At 47.0% G+C, this 19898-nt stretch overlaps 1 protein-coding gene across 4 annotated transcripts in view; it reads left to right on the forward strand.

Annotated features, from left to right (window-relative positions):
- Positions 1-385: 385 nt before the first annotated feature.
- The window catches only part of LOC135553119 (protocadherin Fat 3-like), a 378888-nt gene continuing 359375 nt past the window's right edge, over positions 386-19898 (forward strand). For all 4 annotated transcript variants that reach the window (XM_064985238.1, XM_064985240.1, XM_064985239.1 and 1 more), the window contains exon 1: positions 386-504. The gene's annotated coding sequence lies outside the window, so the exon portion shown is untranslated. The remainder of the gene's footprint in view (positions 505-19898) is intronic.

Here is a 19898-nt window from a genome sequence, read left to right on the forward strand (position 1 = left end):
TAGATTTAGAAATCATTTACAAACACATGTCATGCTATAGGCTATAAGGGATAGGTCTACATGTTGCTATGCAAAATATAGCATATGAAACCCTTTATATAGCCTAGTCTTTGTATATCATTCACATGTTTATTTTGCTTCTCTAGTTTAAAGTAGACCAAATGCCATTTCCAGTGAAATATCAATAGTAAATCAATGTCCCGTCCTTACAGATGCGTTCAGAAAACTGACTATTGTGGGCGGGTGCGGTGGGCACCGGTCCTATCGTGTCGTACAGTGATTTTCTGCTTGTACTCCGGTAGGCTGCGCTGTGCCCCCCCCCCCCCCTCTCCCTGCTCCAGAAGCACTGCACGATAGTAGATATTAAGCACATTGCCGAGTTGAGGCTAGTGGAACGCGGGCTACTGCTACTGGACTGATCCCGGTGCGTTCCTTTACAACTTCTATGGATACTTCAAAGTAGCTAAGAGTTTCGCCAAAACGGATTTACCACAGAATGGAAGGGTAAGTTTTATTCGTTTCAAATAAATGAATGAAGCATTTTGCTGCAGAAATCGAGAGTGAAAGTCGGTTGCAGTAACCTAGTCATTCATTAGGTAGCAGCCGAGCTCGTTCTATTCATTGAACCCGATGCTGAGTGAGTGAATGTGGTGCGGGAGCTTGCTTGGAATGCGGTCAACGGATTTGGAGGGTTGCATTTGCAGGTTTTTAAACAGCACAGTATGAGTTTGATGGGAGGGCAGGGAGAGTACAGATCCGCTAAATATTAACCACTACAACAGTGGCTTTTCATCAATACTTGCCCTCTTGCCCCCTCGCATTTGGTTCCGTTGATCGCTGATTTAAATGTATATGACAGGCGGGTCGATATTATGCAGCCTGGAGGGTAGATAGACACTCTTTGCAGTTTGCGACACTAGATAGGTTTCTCCAGGCGACGCGAAAGGGAAAGTTGTTGGGATGTTTTTTCAACGTATTTGTAAATAAGGTTAGCTGGAGGAAATTGATTTTCAAATGCTCAGTACAGTGTACCAGCCATGAAGAAAATTGCAAGCTTGGGTGAGAACTCAAATCGGCGGCGGCGCAAACCCGGAGCAATACATATGACATCGTCAGCATCGTGTAGGAGCGGAATCAAGTTTAACGATGCATCTACGGGGATAGAAATCTGTACCGAACCTAACCCCTAAATTACACATCATATAGTGTAAATGATAAATGTTTCTACGTATGTCATATGATGCATTTATACAGAACCTATGTCATAACAAGAAATGATGGGGTGCATGTACATCTCCCCCATATTCCTACTCAATTAGAATAAGGACAAATTACTCGTGTAATGGCAGGAAAATAGGGAACAAAGGAAAACAAAGTAGTTTATGTATAGCATGCAACCAACATGATTCCTTATTAATAATAGACTGATAGTAGTCTAACCCGTGGTTTTGCAAAAGCCCACATAGCGGCTTGTGTAGGAGTACTTGAGTGCGAGCCACTTTTTATCCAGGGACATTGCTCGGGAATTTGAATAAAAATGTTGAGCTTGAAATGTTTTGCACATACCACGAAGCCCAGTGCCCCAGAAAATAACAATTGGCTTGCACTGCAGCAAAGTATTGTTCAATGAATGGATCAAGTGGTATTATCTTAGCCACGCTCTAAGTATAAGCATCACACCACACAGCTTGCCCGAGACTGGAATGTGGGCACGAAAATATTAGATATTTCTTCATCACAACTGGCGCCATATGCCACGAGCTGAAGCATGTCTGTGCGGCCCTAAACGTTCTTCAAACCAAGCTCTCCCAATTCAAAATGCAAAATATGTGTTAGTGACAGCCTGAATCGAATTGATGCAGGTGGGACACATATATGGACAATGCATCTAGGACGTTAAGAAGAAGAAAAAAATATATCTGCTCTCGAAATTGATAGTTTACAAACTCAGCAGCCACGAACTAGACGATTTTCAGATTGAGGATGATGGACAAAGTACAATTTAGTTATTGACATGGTGTACGCAAATAGACAGACTGACGCACAGCCGTCTGTCTGTCCATCTTCTTCAGTACCCGGTGGGCGTTGAGCATGAAGAACATTAACTGTGTGTGTGTGTGTGTGTTTTTTTAAAGAAGGCTGCGTGCGTCCCTGTGAGCGCGCGCATGCGCGGTTTTATGGCTGTTCTAAGGGTTATATTGTGGAACTATTCATTCCAGCCTTGTTTTGCTTATCAGCAGAATTGTGCCGACGGTTTGTGGGGCAGAGTCGCAATTATCCATGAAATATCTATTAATTCAGAGTTTCTCTGGGAAAATGATCCTAGTGTAGTAGAGCATGGAAATTCGGCATATCTTGTTGAGAGAAGAGGGTTACTGTTTTTCTCTCTCCCACTGTGTGTGTGTGTGTGTGTGCAAAAACTAAGATCTAATGTTCAGACTTCAGTATTTTTCAAGGTTGAGATAAACGGTTAAGTTTAAGCATTCATTCAAATTGGTTAAGTTAAGGGTTATGGTTTGAGATGGGTTAAAACAACTCAACGGTCAAGTTAAAGCATTCATTCTGAAAGGTTAGGGTAGGGGTCAACTTAAGGCATTCATTCTGAAAGGTGAAGATAGTGGTCAAGTTAAGGCATTCATTCTGAAAGGTGAAGGTAGGGGTCAAGTTTAGGCATTCATTCTGAAAGGTTAGGGTAGGGGTCAAGTTAAGGCATTCATTCTGAAAGGTGAACGTAGGGGTCAAGTTAAGGCATTAATTCTGAAAGGTGAAGGTAGGGGTCAAGTTTAGGCATTCATTCTGAAAGGTTAGGGTCGGGGTCAAGTTAAGGTATTCATTCTGAAAGGTTAGGGTCGGGGTCAAGTTAAGGTATTCATTCTGAAAGGTAGGTGTTAAGGTTTGGAGTAAGGTAAAACAAGACAAAAAAAACGATTGCCTAGCAATGGGATTGAACCCGCGATCTTACAACGGCCTAGCAAGCCACGATCTTACAACGACCTAGCAAGCCGCGATCTTACAATGGCCTAGCAAGCCGCGGGCTTACAACGGCCTAGCAAGCCGCGATCTTACAATGGCCTAGCAAGCCGCGGGCTTACAACGGCCTAGCAAGCCGCGAGCTTACAATGGCCTAGCAAGCCGTGAGCTTACAATGGCCTAGTAGCAAGCCGCGGGCTTACAACGGCCTAGCAAGCCGCGAGCTTACAACGGCTTAGCAAGCCGCGAGCTTACAACGGCTTAGCAAGCCGCGATCTTACAATGGCCTCGCAAGCCGCGGGCTTACAACGGCCTAGCAAGCCGCGAGCTTACAACGGCTTAGCAAGCCGCGATCTTACAATGGCCTAGCAAGCCGCGATCTTACAACGGCCTAGCAAGCCGCGAGCTTACAATGGCTTAGCAAGCCGCGAGCTTACAATGGCTTAGCAAGCCGCGAGCTTACAATGGCTTAGCAAGCCGCGAGCTTACAACGGCTTAGCAAGCCGCGAGCTTACAACGGCCTAGCAAGCCGCGAGCTTACAATGGCCTAGCAAGCCGCGAGCTTACAACGGCCTAGCAAGCCGCGAGCTTACAATGGCTTAGCAAGCCGCGAGCTTACAATGGCCTAGCAAGCCGCGAGCTTACAATGGCTTAGCAAGCCGCGAGCTTACAACGGCCTAGCAAGCCGCGAGCTTACAACGGCCTAGCAAGCCGCGAGCTTACAACGGCCTAGCAAGCCGCGAGCTTACAACGGCCTAGCAAGCCGCGAGCTTACAATGGCTTAGCAAACCGCGAGCTTACAATGGCCTAGCAAGCCGCGAGCTTACAATGGCCAAGCAAGCCGCGGGCTTAAAAACAGCCTAGCAAGCCGCGGGCTTACTTCATGGTATTAGCGTGCACCGTTGCCCCTAGTGGTCAGTATTGAAGGCCCAACATCCCCTGGATGATCGTTGAATATCAGGTGTGACCTGGCTGGTGTGTGTCTCGCTATATGTGTGTGGTTGTGTGTGCTTTCCTTTTGACTCTCTCTGTCCCCATCGGTGTGTGCGTTCTGTGCGTTTTGCTTATTGATTGCCTGATCCGCTCTCCAAGAGAGAGGCAGGGACATGGCGTCTCACCTTTCGGCAGGTGAGTGGCTAGCCAGACAGGCAGGGCAGGTCGCCAAACAGCTGTCTGTTGCCTTGCTCTGTCGGGTTGCGTTACACCGCGCTGCTTCCCCCTCTGGTTCCTCCACCTGTTTCCCCACACAGACACACAGTAATGTTGGTCTGATTGGAACCCAGCTTGAGCCCAGAGCTCTGAGCCGTGTTATAATCTTCCTGCCTGGTGCTGCAAACTGAAGTCTGATTCAGTGAATGACCTGTCTGCCTCAGGTGGTTCAGTGGTAAGCAGCCTGCCAGTATTGACTGCCAGATGCAGCCTCACAAGGAGAACTCACTCGGCTCCCCTCCTCTTCTCCTCTGCCCTCCCTTTCTCTCCACTCTATAGACTGGGCTAAAATGCTCCCACCCTCCACTCCTACTCCTCTCTCTCTCTCTCTCTCTCTGCCTCTCTCTCTACTCCTAGCCTCCCCTACTCCACCTCCCCTCCCTGCATGCTACTGCGCTAAAGGCTGGGCTGAAATACCTTCACCTGCCTCCTTCTCCTCCTCCCTTCTCTACTCCTCCTGACCCCCCTACCTTTATCCCTCGCTCGCTGGTCTCCTGGGGGTTGATGAGCGTCTGTTCGCGCCAAATGCCAACACTGTGTGGAGTGACCTCCCTTTCTCCCTGTGTGCGAGGAGGAGGATCTCTCTCAAGCTTCTCCCCCTCCCCCTCTTCTCTTCAGTGCGGAGGGGGACAGCGGCTGTTGTGTCCCACTGTTTGTGCTATTGTGTTTGTGTGTGTGTGCACACTGCAGCACTTGTGCCATTGTTCTCTGCAACTGCTGGAATGCACTCTCTCTCTTTATTTCTCTCTCCTGCTCCTGTCCCTCATTCCTCACGTTCAACTCCATGACTATGCAATGATAATGCTATTAATGAGGTCCTATGTGTGTAGGACCTTTATCTTGGCCAGGTCGCAGTTGCAAATGAGAACTTGTTCTCAACTAGCCTACATGGTTAAATAAAGGTGAAATATGTTTTTTTTTTAAAGTAACAACATGTGAATACAAAAATAGTATCACTACACAGGTATAAGAGCAAATTAATGTTGGCCTAAAGTGTTATCCAGTAGTGTAATCTGATCCTAGATTTGTGGTCAGAGATAGTCATGGCTGGAAGGTATTACAGCCTCTAGAATGCTTAGCTCTGTAAGATATTATGAGTTTATGACTGAGACCAAGGTTTTTCAGTTGTGGTTTGGTGTTTTGTTGTATTTATGATTTTATGATCCTTTTTAGTCGCCGTTGGAGTCAGCCAATTATCTCTCTGGGATGGCTTTCCAATCCAACACTCATCTGAGGTGTGACAGTGACATGACAGCCAGACAAGTGTGTTTCATATCTGTTACATGGCATGTTACAAGTAGTGGCAAATGGTGTCAAATTCAATTGTAGCCGAAGGGAGTAAGCTATTATTTCCTTGTTGTTCAGTTGGCTGATTCTCATGTGATGGATGTCTTGGCTCTGTATGCGTCGCTGTGTGTGTGTTTGTCTTAGTGTTTGTGTGTGTGTGTGTGTGTGTGTGTGTGTGTTTGTGTGTGTGGTTTGTTATTGTGTGTGTGTGTGTGTGTGTTGGAGCCATGGTATTGGTTTGCTTGTCATCTAGCCTATGTAATAAGACTTTATGCAGCACTGTTCAATAGCCCAATTGAAGATAGAAGAGTGTGTCTGTGTGTCTTTCTCTGAATGTGTGTGTGTGTGTGTGTGTGTGTGTTCGTGCATCCACCTGTGTGTATATGTCTGTGTGTGTATCCCTCTCCCTCCTCACCACAGAGTTTAATTTATGAATCAGAGAGCACTGGTTTGGGAATAGTTCCCACCGCAGGGAATTGACTTTTGGACAGAGAAGCAGTGTACCTTACAATCTCCAAAGACAGGCCTGGTTTAAATAATGATGCCTAAATTATATTAGCAGAGCTACAATTATTCACAAGTAATGACTTATGTCAGCTTTCGTAATGGCTTGAGGGGAAATAAATGAGAATGTTTAATTGACGTTTTCTGCTCACTCCGCCAGCAGTTCATCTCAGTGTGTGTGTGTGTGTGTGTGTGAATGAGGAAGGTGTGTGTGTGTGTGTGTGTGTGTGCGTGTGCCTGTGTGAGAGTGTGTATACGTGGAGAGTAAAAAGGACTCCTCTCTATGTGTGAATAAATGGCACACTCTAAATGAATAGCAGTGGACATGATTTAGCATGACAAAGAGATTACTGGTAATTATTCCATTGGCTGATTGTTTATCAGGTCTTCTATAGAAAGGACCTTTATTTGAATACAGCAATTAATTTGCTGCTGTTGGATGTGATTGAGGGGATCCTCTGTATTTTGGTATGTTAATTTCCTGTTGTGATGGATCATGAAAGTTGGGTTCTTGCTGAGATGGAGAGAATGTGAAAAAAGGAAATGAATGCATTGGTGACAGTAGTGCTGTTTAGTGTTATTCTTTGGGCTATTGGGGTGTCCTCTAGAACTGAAGTGATAGGCTATACCCTCATAGGGACATTAAGGAAACTAGAAAGACACAAGAGAATACTAATGAAGGGGGAACTGGGAGTGTACAATACTGAGAGTGAAACACACTGTGACTACCAGTCAGCATGATGCATAGACACACCTCGGCCTTGCCACCCTAACTCAGTATCCAGCATATGTTGTAGTGCCAGTGGAGTGCTGTGCAGACAGCATGGCGTGACGTGATACAGTGTTGCCCAATCAAGCAGTATTCATTTCATGCTCCTGGGTGCCATGCCATGCCCCCTGGTTGACTGACGTGCTGGCTGGTTGACTGGTGCCAGGACATTTTTATTTATCCGTTATTTTACCAGGTAAGTTGACTGAGAACACGTTCTCATTTGCAGCAATGACCTGGGGAATAGTTACAGGGGAGAGGAGGGGGATGAATGAGCCAATTGTAAACTGGGGATTATTAGGTGACCATGATGGTTTGAGGGCCAGATTGGGAATTTAGCCAGGACACCGGGGTTAACACCCCTACTCTTATGATAAGTGCCATGGAATATTTAATGACCTCAGAGAGTCAGGACACCCTTTTAACGTCCCATCCGAAAAGACGGCACCCTACACAGGGCAATGTCCCCAATCACTGCCCTGGGGCATTGGGATATTTCTTTTTTTAAACCAGAGGAAACGAGTGCCTCCTACTGGCCCCCCAACACCACTTCCAGCAGCATCTGGTCTCCCATCCAGGACCAACCCTGCTTAGCTTCAGAAGCAAGCCAGCAGTGGTATGCGGTGTGGTATGCTGCTGGCGAACAGAGCGGTATCGATCATCTCTGCCTCTATGACGTTGTGTGTCCCTGCCTCCCTTATCACTGGAGCCCAATGTGTGTCTGGGGCAGGAGCACAGGGAGACGGGGATAGAGGGGCAGGCTGCAGAGTCTGGCCTGTCAATCACACAGCAGACTGGACCAGCAGGGCACAACCGGTGGGTACTAGTGGGTAAGCCTGGAGATTTGAACAGCTATTAAATGACCTTTTCTTTTACAGATGTAGGATCTTATTTTGATCACCCTGTTGCAGGAGAAATTCCTGCAATGCAGGACATGTAAAACGTGTAGTGTATTTAAGGTTTAAAATGGCTTCTGAAGTTTGTAATTTCCATTTTGTAATTTCAGAATTTTACCTTATGAAAAAAATGTCAATTAATTACAATCCACATAATAATTCACATTTCACATTGCTGCAGGATTATTGTTCTGCTGTAGCAAATTGGCTCAAATTAAGATCCTACATCTGTAGTTCGCTGCCAGTATATAATTGCAATTTTACAGAGGTTCACTTTTGATTTCTTTCTTTGGAGTGCAAAGGTCAGCTACATATATGAAGTTTTAGAATAATAAAATAAATACAAAAAAATATATATTTATATATATTGTTAATTTTCAGGGTCTCAATTTACTGTTGAGAGCTGAAATAGTAGAAAACAAAAGGCGCAATTTGGAAACTTGGTTGTGCATCAGCAGTTTTCCTATTGTTATACTTTCTGTCACTCACTGACAGTCACTCAATTATCCCATGTTAGTTTAACATTTTTAGATTGGTAAATTAGTTTATTTAGTCTAGCCAGCTATCTAAACTTGAATTACTGACCGTTCACACAAGGCACATGCCCAGGGGCCCTGACCTCTAGGGGGCCCCCATTGTTTTTGTTAGTCACTCTCACTCAGATATATTGTTACATACTGTAAGTTATGCAAAATGTGTAGAATTGTGAACATTCTCTTTTAAAACTGCAACAACAACAAAAAGTTCTGTAAAGCAGACGCATTTGTTTACATTTTGTCAATAAAATACTTGTTCTGCTAACAGATCCCTCTGCACGTATAACATTTGAGTTTTAAGCACCAATCCTGGTGCTGAATTAATGTGAGTTTATGTGTAACGGCTAATTGTATAGCTAATAGGCTAGGCATTTGTAGATCGACTGAGGTGACTGAAGCGACAGTAACCAATGTGATAATGTCCGGGGTAATTTTTGCTTGTTTTTACTGTTCTCTAAATATCATTTTGGACCTGATGTTCTGTTGAGGAATAGTTAGCCGAGCTGCCAAGCCATACGCTAGTGACAGAGAGAAAGCTACTGCCTCTTTTCCCTAAATGGGACCTAGGCCGAGTGCTTGTACTCAGTGCTTAAGTTCCATGTCGGTTTTCTTTGTCTTTGATGAAGGTCAGAGCAGGCTCACATAAAAAGTGAAACCCTTTTTGAAGCCATATATTTTGTGTTTTTCCAGTCGAGTGAGAAATGCCTGCCATTCCTATTTTTTTAGAAAAATGCTTTCTTGTAATAATTGACTTTTCTCGCTCGGCGCACACACCGTGCATTCAAATTATGCTGATAGGTCTGTCGTACAGCGAGTCAGAGGAAACACATGGCCTCCTGCCACCTGCCGCTTATCAACTCTACAGTATGTGGTGTAATTTACTTTGCCGTGCTGAGCCCCTCCACATAAACTGCACCGACAGAGGCTTGAAAATGGCAGAGCTTTTCTTCTGTTCCCCCGATGTTGAGCTATAGATTCTAGAACACTGGTGTTGAGCTATCGATTCTAGAACACTGGTGTTGAGCTATCGATTCTAGAACACTGGTGTTGAGCTATCGATTCTAGAACACTTGTGTTGAGCTATCGATTCTAGAGCACTGGTGTTGAACTATTGATTCTAGAACACTGGTGTTGAACTATCGATTCTAGAACACTGGTGTTGACTATAGATTCTAGAACACTGGTGTTGAGCTATCGATTCTAGAACACTGGTGTTGAGCTATCGATTCTAGAACACTGGTGTTGAACTATCGATTCTAGAACACTGGTGTTGACTATAGATTCTAGAACACTGGTGTTGAGCTATCAATTCTAGAACACTGGTGTTGAACTATCGATTCTAGAACACTGGTGTTGAGCTATCGATTCTAGAACACTGGTGTTGAACTATCGATTCTAGAACACTGATGTTGACTATAGATTCTAGAACACTGGTGTTGAGCTATCGATTCTAGAACACTGGTGTTGAGCTATCGATTCTAGAACACTGGTGTTGAACTATCGATTCTAGAACACTGGTGTTGACTATCGATTCTAGAGCACTGGTGTTGAACTATCGATTCTAGAACACTGGTGTTGAACTATCGATTCTAGAACACTGGTGTTGAGCTATCGATTCTAGAACACTGGTGTTGAACTATCGATTCTAGAACACTGGTGTTGAACTATCGATTCTAGAACACTGGTGTTGACTATAGATTCTAGAACACTGGTGTTGACTATAGATTCTAGAACACTGGTGTTGAGCTATCGATTCTAGAACACTGGTATTGAACTATCGATTTTAGAACACTGGTGTTGAACTATCGATTCTAGAACACTGGTGTTGAACTATCGATTCTAGAACACTGGTGTTGACTATAGATTCTAGAACACTGGTGTTGACTATAGATTCTAGAACACTGGTGTTGACTATAGATTCTAGAACACTGGTGTTGAGCTATCGATTCTAGAACACTGGTATTGAACTATCGATTTTAGAACACTGGTGTTGAACTATCGATTCTAGAACACTGGTGTTGAACTATCGATTCTAGAACACTGGTGTTGAGCTATCGATTCTAGAACACTGGTGTTGAGCTATCGATTCTAGAACACTGGTGTTGAGCTATAGATTCCAGAACACTGGTGTTGAGCTATAAATTCTAGAACACTGGTGTTGAGCTATAGATTCTAGACCACTGGTGTTGAGCTATAAATTCTAGAACACTGGTGTTGAGCTATCGATTCTAGAACATTGGTGTTGAACTATCGATTTTAGAGCACTGGTGTTGAGCTATAGATTCTAGACCACTGGTGTTGAGCTATAAATTCTAGAACACTGGTGTTGAGCTATACATTTACATTTACATTTAAGTCATTTGGCAGACGCTCTTATCCAGAGCGACTTACAACATTTACATTTACATTTAAGTCATTTAGCAGACGCTCTTATCCAGAGCGACTTACAAATTGGTGAATTCACCTTCTGACATCCAGTGGAACAGCCACTTTACAATAGTGCATCTAAGTCATTAAGGGGGGGTGAGAAGGATTACTTATCCTATCCTAGGTATTCCTTGAAGAGGTGGGGTTTCAGGTGTCTCCGGAAGGTGGTGATTGACTCCGCTGTCCTGGCGTCGTGAGGGAGTTTGTTCCACCATTGGGGGGCCAGAGCAGCGAACAGTTTTGACTGGGCTGAGCGGGAACTGTACTTCCTCAATGGTAGGGAGGCGAGCAGGCCAGAGGAGGATGAACGCAGTGCCCTTGCTTGGGTGTAGGGCCTGATCAGAGCCTGGAGGTACTGCGGTGCCGTTCCCCTCACAGCTCCGTAGGCAAGCACCAATTCAGCTTATGACATCCAGTGGAACAGCCACTTTACAATAGTGCATCTAAATCATTTAAGGGGGGGGGGTGAGAAGGATTACTTTATCCTATCCTAGGTATTCCTTAAAGAGGTGGGGTTTCAGGTGTCTCCGGAAGGTGGTGATTGACTCCGCTGTCCTGGCGTCGTGAGGGAGTTTGTTCCACCATTGGGGGGCCAGAGCAGCGAACAGTTTTGACTGGGCTGAGCGGAAACTGTACTTCCTCAGTGGTAGGGAGGCGAGCAGGCCAGAGGTGGATGAACGCAGTGCCCTTGTTTGGGTGTAGGGCCTGATCAGAGCCTGGAGGTACTGCGGTGCCGTTCCCCTCGCAGCTCCGTAGGCAAGCACCATGGTCTTGTAGCGGATGCGAGCTTCAACTGGAAGCCAGTGGAGAGAGCGGAGGAGCGGGGTGACGTGAGAGAACTTGGGAAGGTTGACCACCAGACGGGCTGCGGCGTTCTGGATGAGTTGTAGGGGTTTAATGGCACAGGCAGGGAGCCCAGCCAACAGCGAGTTGCAGTAATCCAGACGGGAGATGACAAGTGCCTGGATTAGGACCTGCGCCGCTTCCTGTGTGAGGCAGGGTCGTACTCTGCGGATGTTGTAGAGCATGAACCTACAGGAACGGGCCACCGCCTTGATGTTAGTTGAGAACGACAGGGTGTTGTCCAGGATCACGCCAAGGTTCTTAGCGCTCTGGGAGGAGGACACAATGGAGTTGTCAACCGTGATGGCGAGATCATGGAACGGGCAGTCCTTCCCCGGGAGGAAGAGCAGCTCCATCTTGCCGAGGTTCAGCTTGAGGTGGTGATCCGTCATCCACACTGATATGTCTGCCAGACATGCAGAGATGCGATTCGCCACCTGGTCATCAGAAGGGGGAAAGGAGCAGATTAATTGTGTGTCGTCTGCATAGCAATGATAGGAGAGACCATGTGAGGTTATGACAGAGCCAAGTGACTTGGTGTATAGCGAGAATAGGAGAGGGCCTAGAACAGAGCCCTGGGGGACACCAGTGGTGAGAGCGCGTGGTGAGGAGACAGATTCTCGCCACGCCACCTGGTAGGAGCGACCTGTCAGGTAGGACGCAATCCAAGCGTGGGCCGCGCCGGAGATGCCCAACTCGGAGAGGGTGGAGAGGAGGATCTGATGGTTCACAGTATCGAAGGCAGCCGATAGGTCTAGAAGGATGAGAGCAGAGGAGAGAGAGTTAGCTTTAGCAGTGCGAAGCGCCTCCGTGATACAGAGAAGAGCAGTCTCAGTTGAATGACTAGTCTTGAAAGCTGACTGATTTGGATCAAGAAGGTCATTCTGAGAGAGATAGCGGGAGAGCTGGCCAAGGACGGCACGTTCAAGAGTTTTGGAGAGAAAAGAAAGAAGGGATACTGGTCTGTAGTTGTTGACATCGGAGGGATCGAGTGTAGGTTTTTTCAGAAGGGGTGCAACTCTCGCTCTCTTGAAGACGGAAGGGACGTAGCCAGCGGTCAGGGATGAGTTGATGAGCGAGGTGAGGTAAGGGAGAAGGTCTCCGGAAATGGTCTGGAGAAGAGAGGAGGGGATAGGGTCAAGCGGGCAGGTTGTTGGGCAGCCGGCCGTCACAAGAAGCGAGATTTCATCTGGAGAGAGAGAGGGGAGAAAGAGGTCAGAGCACACTGTAGGGCAGTGTGAGCAGAACCAGCGGTGTCGTTTGACTTAGCAAACAAGGATCGGATGTCGTCGACCTTCTTTTCAAAATGGTTCGACGAAGTCATCTGCAGAGAGGGAGGAGGGGGGGTGGGAGGGGGAGGAGGATTCAGGAGGGAGGAGAAGGTGGCAAAGAGCTTCCTAGGGTTAGAGGCAGATGCTTGGAATTTAGAGTGGAAGAAAGTGGCTTTAGCAGCAGAGACAGAGGAGGAAAATGTAGAGAGGAGGGAGTGAAAGGATGCCAGGTCCGCAGGGAGGTGAGTTTTCCTCCATTTCCGCTCGGCTGCCCGGAGCCCTGTTCTGTGAGCTCGCAATGAGTCGTCGAGCCACGGAGCGGGAGGGGAGGACCGAGCCGGCCTGGAGGATAGGGGACATAGAGAGTCAAAGGATGCAGAAAGGGAAGAGAGGAGGGTTGAGGAGGCAGAATCAGGAGATAGGTTGGAGAAGGTTTGAGCAGAGGGAAGAGATGATAGGATGGAAGAGGAGAGAGTAGCGGGGGAGAGAGAGCGAAGGTTGGGACGGCGCGATACCATCCGAGTAGTGGCAGTGTTGGAAGTGTTGGATGAGAGCGAGAGGGAAAAGGATACAAGGTAGTGGTCGGAGACTTGGAGGGGAGTTGCAATGAGGTTAGTGGAAGAACAGCATCTAGTAAAGATGAGGTCGAGCGTATTGCCTGCCTTGTGAGTAGGGGGGGAAGGTGAGAGGGTGAGGTCAAAAGAGGAGAGGAGTGGAAAGAAGGAGGCAGAGAGGAATGAGTCAAAGGTAGACGTGGGGAGGTTAAAGTCGCCCAGGACTGTGAGAGGTGAGCCGTCCTCAGGAAAGGAGCTTATCAAGGCATCAAGCTCATTGATGAACTCTCCGAGGGAACCTGGAGGGCGATAAATGATAAGGATGTTAAGCTTGAAAGGGCTGGTAACTGTGACAGCATGGAATTCAAAGGAGGCGATAGACAGATGGGTAAGGGGAGAAAGAGAGAATGACCACTTGGGAGAGATGAGGATCCCGGTGCCACCACCCCGCTGACCAGAAGCTCTCGGGGTGTGCGAGAACACGTGGGCGGACGAAGAGAGAGCAGTAGGAGTAGCAGTGTTATCTGTGGTGATCCATGTTTCCGTCAGTGCCAAGAAGTCGAGGGACTGGAGGGAGGCATAGGCTGAGATGAACTCTGCCTTGTTGGCCGCAGATCGGCAGTTCCAGAGGCTACCGGAGACCTGGAACTCCACGTGGGTCGTGCGCGCTGGGACCACCAGATTAGGGTGGCCGCGGCCACGCGGTGTGGAGCGTTTGTATGGTCTGTGCAGAGAGGAGAGAACAGGGATAGATAGACACATAGTTGACAGGCTACAGAAGAGGCTACGCTAATGCAAAGGAGATTGGAATGACAAGTGGACTACACGTCTCGAATGTTCAGAAAGTTAAGCTTACGTAGCAAGAATCTTATTGATTAAAATGATTGAAATGATACAGTACTGCTGGAGTAGGCTAGCTGGCAGTGGCTGCGTTGTTGACTTTGTAGGCTAGCTGGCAGTGGCTGCGTTGTTGACACTACACTAATCAAGTCGTTCCGTTGAGTGTAATAGTTTCTAGAGTGCTGCTATTCGGGGGCTAGCTGGCTAGCTAGCAGTGTTGATTAAGTTACGTTACGTTAAAAGAACGACAATAGCTGGCTAGCTAACCTAGAAAATCGCTCTAGACTACACAATTGTCTTTGAAACAAAGACGGCTATGTAGCTAGCTAGCTACGATCAAACAAATCAAACCGTTGTACTGTAATGAAGTGAAATGAAAATGTGATACTACCTGTGGAGCGAAGCGGAATGTTGACCGGGTTGTTGAAGTTCTATTCGGTAGACGTTGGCTAGCTGTTGGCTAGCTAGCTAGCAGTATCTCCTACGTTAAGGACGACAAATAGCTGGCTAGCTAACCTCGGTAAATTAAGATAATCACTCTAAGTCTACACACTCTAAACTACACAATTATCTTGGATACGAAGACAGCAAAGACAACTATGTAGCTAGCTAACACTACACTAATCAAGTCGTTCAGTTGAGTCGTTCAGTTGAGTGTAATAGTTTCTACAGTGCTGGTATTCGGTAGACGGTGGACGTTAGCTAGTTGCTGGGCGGATAGCAGTGTAGACTACGTTAGGACGACGAAATACGATAATTACGCAATTATCTTTGATACAAAGACGGCTATGTAGCTAGCTAAGAAGAAATTGCTAAGATTAGACAAATCAAACCGTTGTACTATAATGAAATGTAATGAAAAGTTATACTACCTGCGGACCGAAGTGTAGATGCGACCGCTCGCTCCAACCCGGAAGCAAAAAAACTAGCTATAGATTCTAGACCACTGGTGTTGAGCTATAAATTCTAGGACACTGGTGTTGAGCTATAGATTCTAGAACACTGGTGTTGCTCGCAACCATAACAAATGGCCACCGTTTTTTTTTGATCGCGTTCAGCTCGATGATGCAGTGTCAGACAAACTGCTACTAACTTCTGCCCTTTTTCTTAAAACATGGCCCCGGTTGTCACCAGACTACTCTATCAACATGGTCGGGGGGGGGGAGCTTCCGGCCGTTCCCGGCCGTTCCCTTCTTCTCCTAACTGTAGATTCATTCCATTTTTGATAGATGTTGTTTAGAGCCAGAGACCTTGTCGCCCTGGAATAGGAAAACAGTCCATATAAAGTGTAGCGTGGGGTTGGGATCGATAGCTCGTTAGAGCGCTGTTTGATGATCTTCTGTGGGAAGGTAATTCAGCTATAAACCGTCTGGAATGGAACCACTGCCCCACCACATTCTCTTCTCTCACTCTATTTTCCTCTCCCTCTCTTTCCCTCTCCCTCTCTTTCCCTCCCTCTCTCTTTCTAGCTTGCAGATGTTGGCGAATCAGAAACAGCATTGATTGGTTGCGCATGCTTTCTCTTTACTGGCCTGCTGCTGCTCAGACAAGATGATGATATAAACTGACTGTGTGTGTTTCCTCACGACTAGTTCCCATGGGGCAGTGAGCAGCAGGCCTGTACAGACCTACAGGAGGAGAGACTGCTCAGTCAGCCAGTCTACCTACCTCTGTGTCTTTGTGTTAGCTGTTTAGCCTTTATTTAACAAGGCAAGTCAGTTAAGAACAAATTCTTATTTACAATGACGGCCTACACCGGCATAAACCCGGACGACACTGGGCCAATTGTGCGCCATGCTCTGGGACTCCCAATCACGGCCGGTAGTGATACAGCAAATATCCTTCTGTGTCTGCCACTCTGTCTCTGTGTCTTTGTGTTAGCTGGTACTGTGTCTGTCTCTGTGTCTTTGTGTTAGCTGGTACTGTGTCTGTCTCTGTGTCTTTGTGTTAGCTGGTACTGTGTCTGCCAGTCTGTCTCTGTGTCTTTGTATTAGCTGGTACTGTGTCTGCCAGTTTCTCTGTGTCTTTCTGTTAGCTGGTACTGTGTCTGCCACTCTGTCTCTGTGTCTTTGTGTTAGCTGGTGCTGTTTCTGCCACTCTGTCTCTGTGTCTTTGTGTTAGCTGGTACTGTGTCTGCCAGTCTGTCTCTGTGTCTTTGTATTAGCTGGTACTGTTTCTGCCACTCTGTCTCTGTGTCTTTGTGTTAGCTGGTACTGTGTCTGCCACTCTGTCTCTGTGTCTTTGTGTTAGCTGGTACTGTTTCTGCCACTCTTTCTCTGTGTCTTTGTATTAGCTGGTACTGTTTCTGCCACTCTGTCTTTGTGTTAGCTGGTACTGTGTCTGCCACTCTGTCTCTGTGTCTTTGTGTTAGCTGGTACTGTTTCTGCCACTCTTTCTCTGTGTCTTTGTGTTAGCTGGTACTGTGTCTGCCAGTCTGTCTCTGTGTCTTTGTGTTAGCTGGTACTGTGTCTGCCACTCTGTCTCTGTGTCTTTGTGTTAGCTGGTACTGTTTCTGCCACTCTTTCTCTGTGTCTTTGTGTTAGCTGGTACTGTGTCTGCCAGTCTGTCTCTGTCTTTGTGTTAGCTGGTACTGTGTCTGCCACTCTGTCTCTGTGTCTTTGTGTTAGCTGGTACTGTTTCTGCCACTCTGTCTCTGTGTCTTTGTGTTAGCTGGTACTGTGTCTGCCAGTCTGTCTCTGTCTTTGTGTTAGCTGGTAATGTTTCTGCCAGTCTGTCTCTGTGTCTTTGTGTTAGCTGGTGCTGTTACTGCCACTCTGTCTCTGTGTCTTTGTGTTAGCTGGTGCTGTTTCTGCCACTCTGTCTCTGTGTCTTTGTGTTAGCTGGTACTGTTTCTGCCACTCTGTCTCTGTGTCTTTGTATTAGCTGGTACTGTTTCTGCCACTCTGTCTCTGTGTCTTTGTGTTTGCTGGTACTGTGTCTGCCACTCTGTCTCTGTGTCTTTGTGTTAGCTGGTACTGTTTCTGCCACTCTTTCTCTGTGTCTTTGTGTTAGCTGGTACTGTATCTGCCAGTCTGTCTCTGTGTCTTTGTATTAGCTGGTACTGTGTCTGCCACTCTGTCTTTCTGTTAGCTGGTACTGTTTCTGCCACTCTGTCTCTGTGTCTTTCTGTTAGTTGGTACTGTGTCTGCCAGTCTGTCTCTGTGTCTTTGTATTAGCTGGTACTGTTACTGCCACTCTGTCTTTGTGTTAGCTGGTACTGTGTCTGCCAGTCTGTCTCTGTGTCTTTGTGTTAGCTGGTACTGTGTCTGCCAGTCTGTCTCTGTGTCTTTGTATTAGCTGGTACTGTGTCTGCCAGTTTCTCTGTGTCTTTGTGTTAGCTGGTACTGTCTGCCAGTCTGTCTCTGTGTCTTTGTATTAGCTGGTACTGTGTCTGCCAGTTTCTCTGTGTCTTTGTGTTAGCTGGTACTGTGTCTGCCACTCTGTTTTTCTGTTAGCTGGTACTTTGTCTGCCAGCCTGTCTCTGTGTCTTTGTGTTAGCTGGTGCTGTGTCTGCCAGTCTGTCTCTGTGTCTTTGTGTTAGCTGGTACTGTGTCTGCCAGTCTGTCTCTGTGTCTTTGTATTAGCTGGTACTGTGTCTGCCACTCTGTCTTTCTGTTAGCTGGTACTGTTTCTGCCACTCTGTCTCTGTGTCTTTCTGTTAGTTGGTACTGTGTCTGCCAGTCTGTCTCTGTGTCTTTGTATTTGCTGGTACTGTTACTGCCACTCTGTCTTTGTGTTAGTTGGTACTGTGTCTGCCAGTCTGTCTCTGTGTCTTTGTGTTAGCTGGTACTGTGTCTGCCAGTCTGTCTCTGTGTCTTTGTATTAGCTGGTACTGTGTCTGCCAGTTTCTCTGTGTCTTTGTGTTAGCTGGTACTTTGTCTGCCAGCCTGTCTCTGTGTCTTTGTGTTAGCTGGTGCTGTGTCTGGCAGTCTGTTTCTGTGTCTTTGTGTTAGCTGGTGCTGTTTCTGCCAGTCTGTCTCTGTGTCTTTGTATTAGCTGGTACTGTGTCTGCCAGTTTCTCTGTGTCTTTGTGTTAGCTGGTACTGTGTCTGCCAGTCTGTCTCTGTGCCTTTGTGTTAGCTGGTGCTGTGTCTGCCAGTCTTTCCGTCAAGATAGAACTGCCACAGGGGGCGGAGTTGCAATCTACTGCAGAGATACTATCCAGGTCTGTGCCCAAACAGTTTGAGCTTCTACTTTTAAAAATCCACCTTTCCAGAAACAAGTCTCTCACTGTTGCCGCTTGTCATAGACCCTCCTCAGCCCCCAGCTGTGCCCTAGATACTATATGTAAATTGATTGCCCCCCACCTATCTTCAGAGTTTGTACTGTTAGGTGACCTAAACTGGGATATGTTTAGCACCCCTGCCATCCTACAATCTAAGCTAGATGCCCTTAATCTCACACAAATTATTAAGGAACCTACCAGGTACAACCCTAAATCTGTAAACATGGGCACCCTCATAGATATCACCCTGACCAACTTGCCCTCTAAATACACCTCTGCTGTCTTCAACCAGGATCTCAGCGATCACTGCCTCATTGCCTGCGTGTGTAATGGGTCTGCGGTCAAACAACCACCCCTCATCACTGTCAAACGCTCCCTAAAACACTTCAGCGAGAAGGCCTTTCTAATCGACCTGGCCCGGGTATCCTGGAAGGATATTGACCTCATCCCGTCAGTCGAGGATGCCTGGTTGTTCTTTAAAAGTGCTTTCCTCACCATCTTAAATAAGCTAGCTTTTTCAAACAGAAATGTGCATCCTGTAGCAGTAATTCCAAAAAGGGAGAATAAGAGCACCTCCTCCCAGCTGCCCACTGCACTGAGGCTAGGAAACACTGTCATCACCGATAAATCTACGATAATCGAGAATTTCAACAGGCATTTTTCTACGGCTGGCCATTGTTCCACCTGGCTACCCTTACCCTGCCCAACAGCTCTACACTCCCCACAGCAACTTGGGGAGTCGACTACAGCTCGGCATTTAACACCATAGTACCCTCCAAGCTCGTCATCAAGCTCGAGACCCTGGGTCTTGACCCCGCCCTGTGCAACTGGGTACTGGACTTCCTGACGGGCCACCCCCACGTGGTGAGGGTAGGCAACAACATCTCCACCCCGCTGATCCTCAACACTGGGGCCCCACAAGGGTGCGTTCTGAGCCCTCTCCTGTACTCCCTGTTCACCCACGACTGCGCGGCCACGCACGCCTCCAACTCAATCATCAAGTTTGCGGACGACACAACAGTGGTAGGCTTGATTACCAACAACGACGAGACCTCGGAAGACCTCGGAGTGTGGTGTCGTAACCTCACACTCAATGTCAACAAAACTAAGGAGATGATTGTGGACCCTTCAACCTCAGGAGGCTGAAGAAATTCGGCTTTTCACCAAAAGCACTCACAAACTTCTACAGATGCACAATCGAGAGCATCCTGGCGGGCTGTATCACCGCCTGGTACGGCAACTGCTCCGCCCACAACCGTAAGGCTCTCCAGAGGGTAGTGAGGTCTGCACAACCTACACCACCCGATGTTACAGGAAGGCCATAAAGATCATCAAGGACAACACCCACCCAAGCCACTGCCTGTTCACCCCGCTATCTTCCAGAAGGCGAGTTCAGTACAGGTGCATCAAAGCTGGGACCGAGAGACTGAAAAACAGCTTCTATCTCAAGGCCATCAGACTGTTAAACAGCCACCACTAACATTGAGTGGCTGCTGCCAACACACTGACTCAACTCCAGCCACTTTAAAAATGGGAATTGATGGGAATTATGTAAAATATATCACTA

This window comes from Oncorhynchus masou, chromosome 13, assembly GCF_036934945.1.
Source record: "Oncorhynchus masou masou isolate Uvic2021 chromosome 13, UVic_Omas_1.1, whole genome shotgun sequence".
NCBI lineage: Eukaryota > Metazoa > Chordata > Actinopteri > Salmoniformes > Salmonidae > Oncorhynchus > Oncorhynchus masou.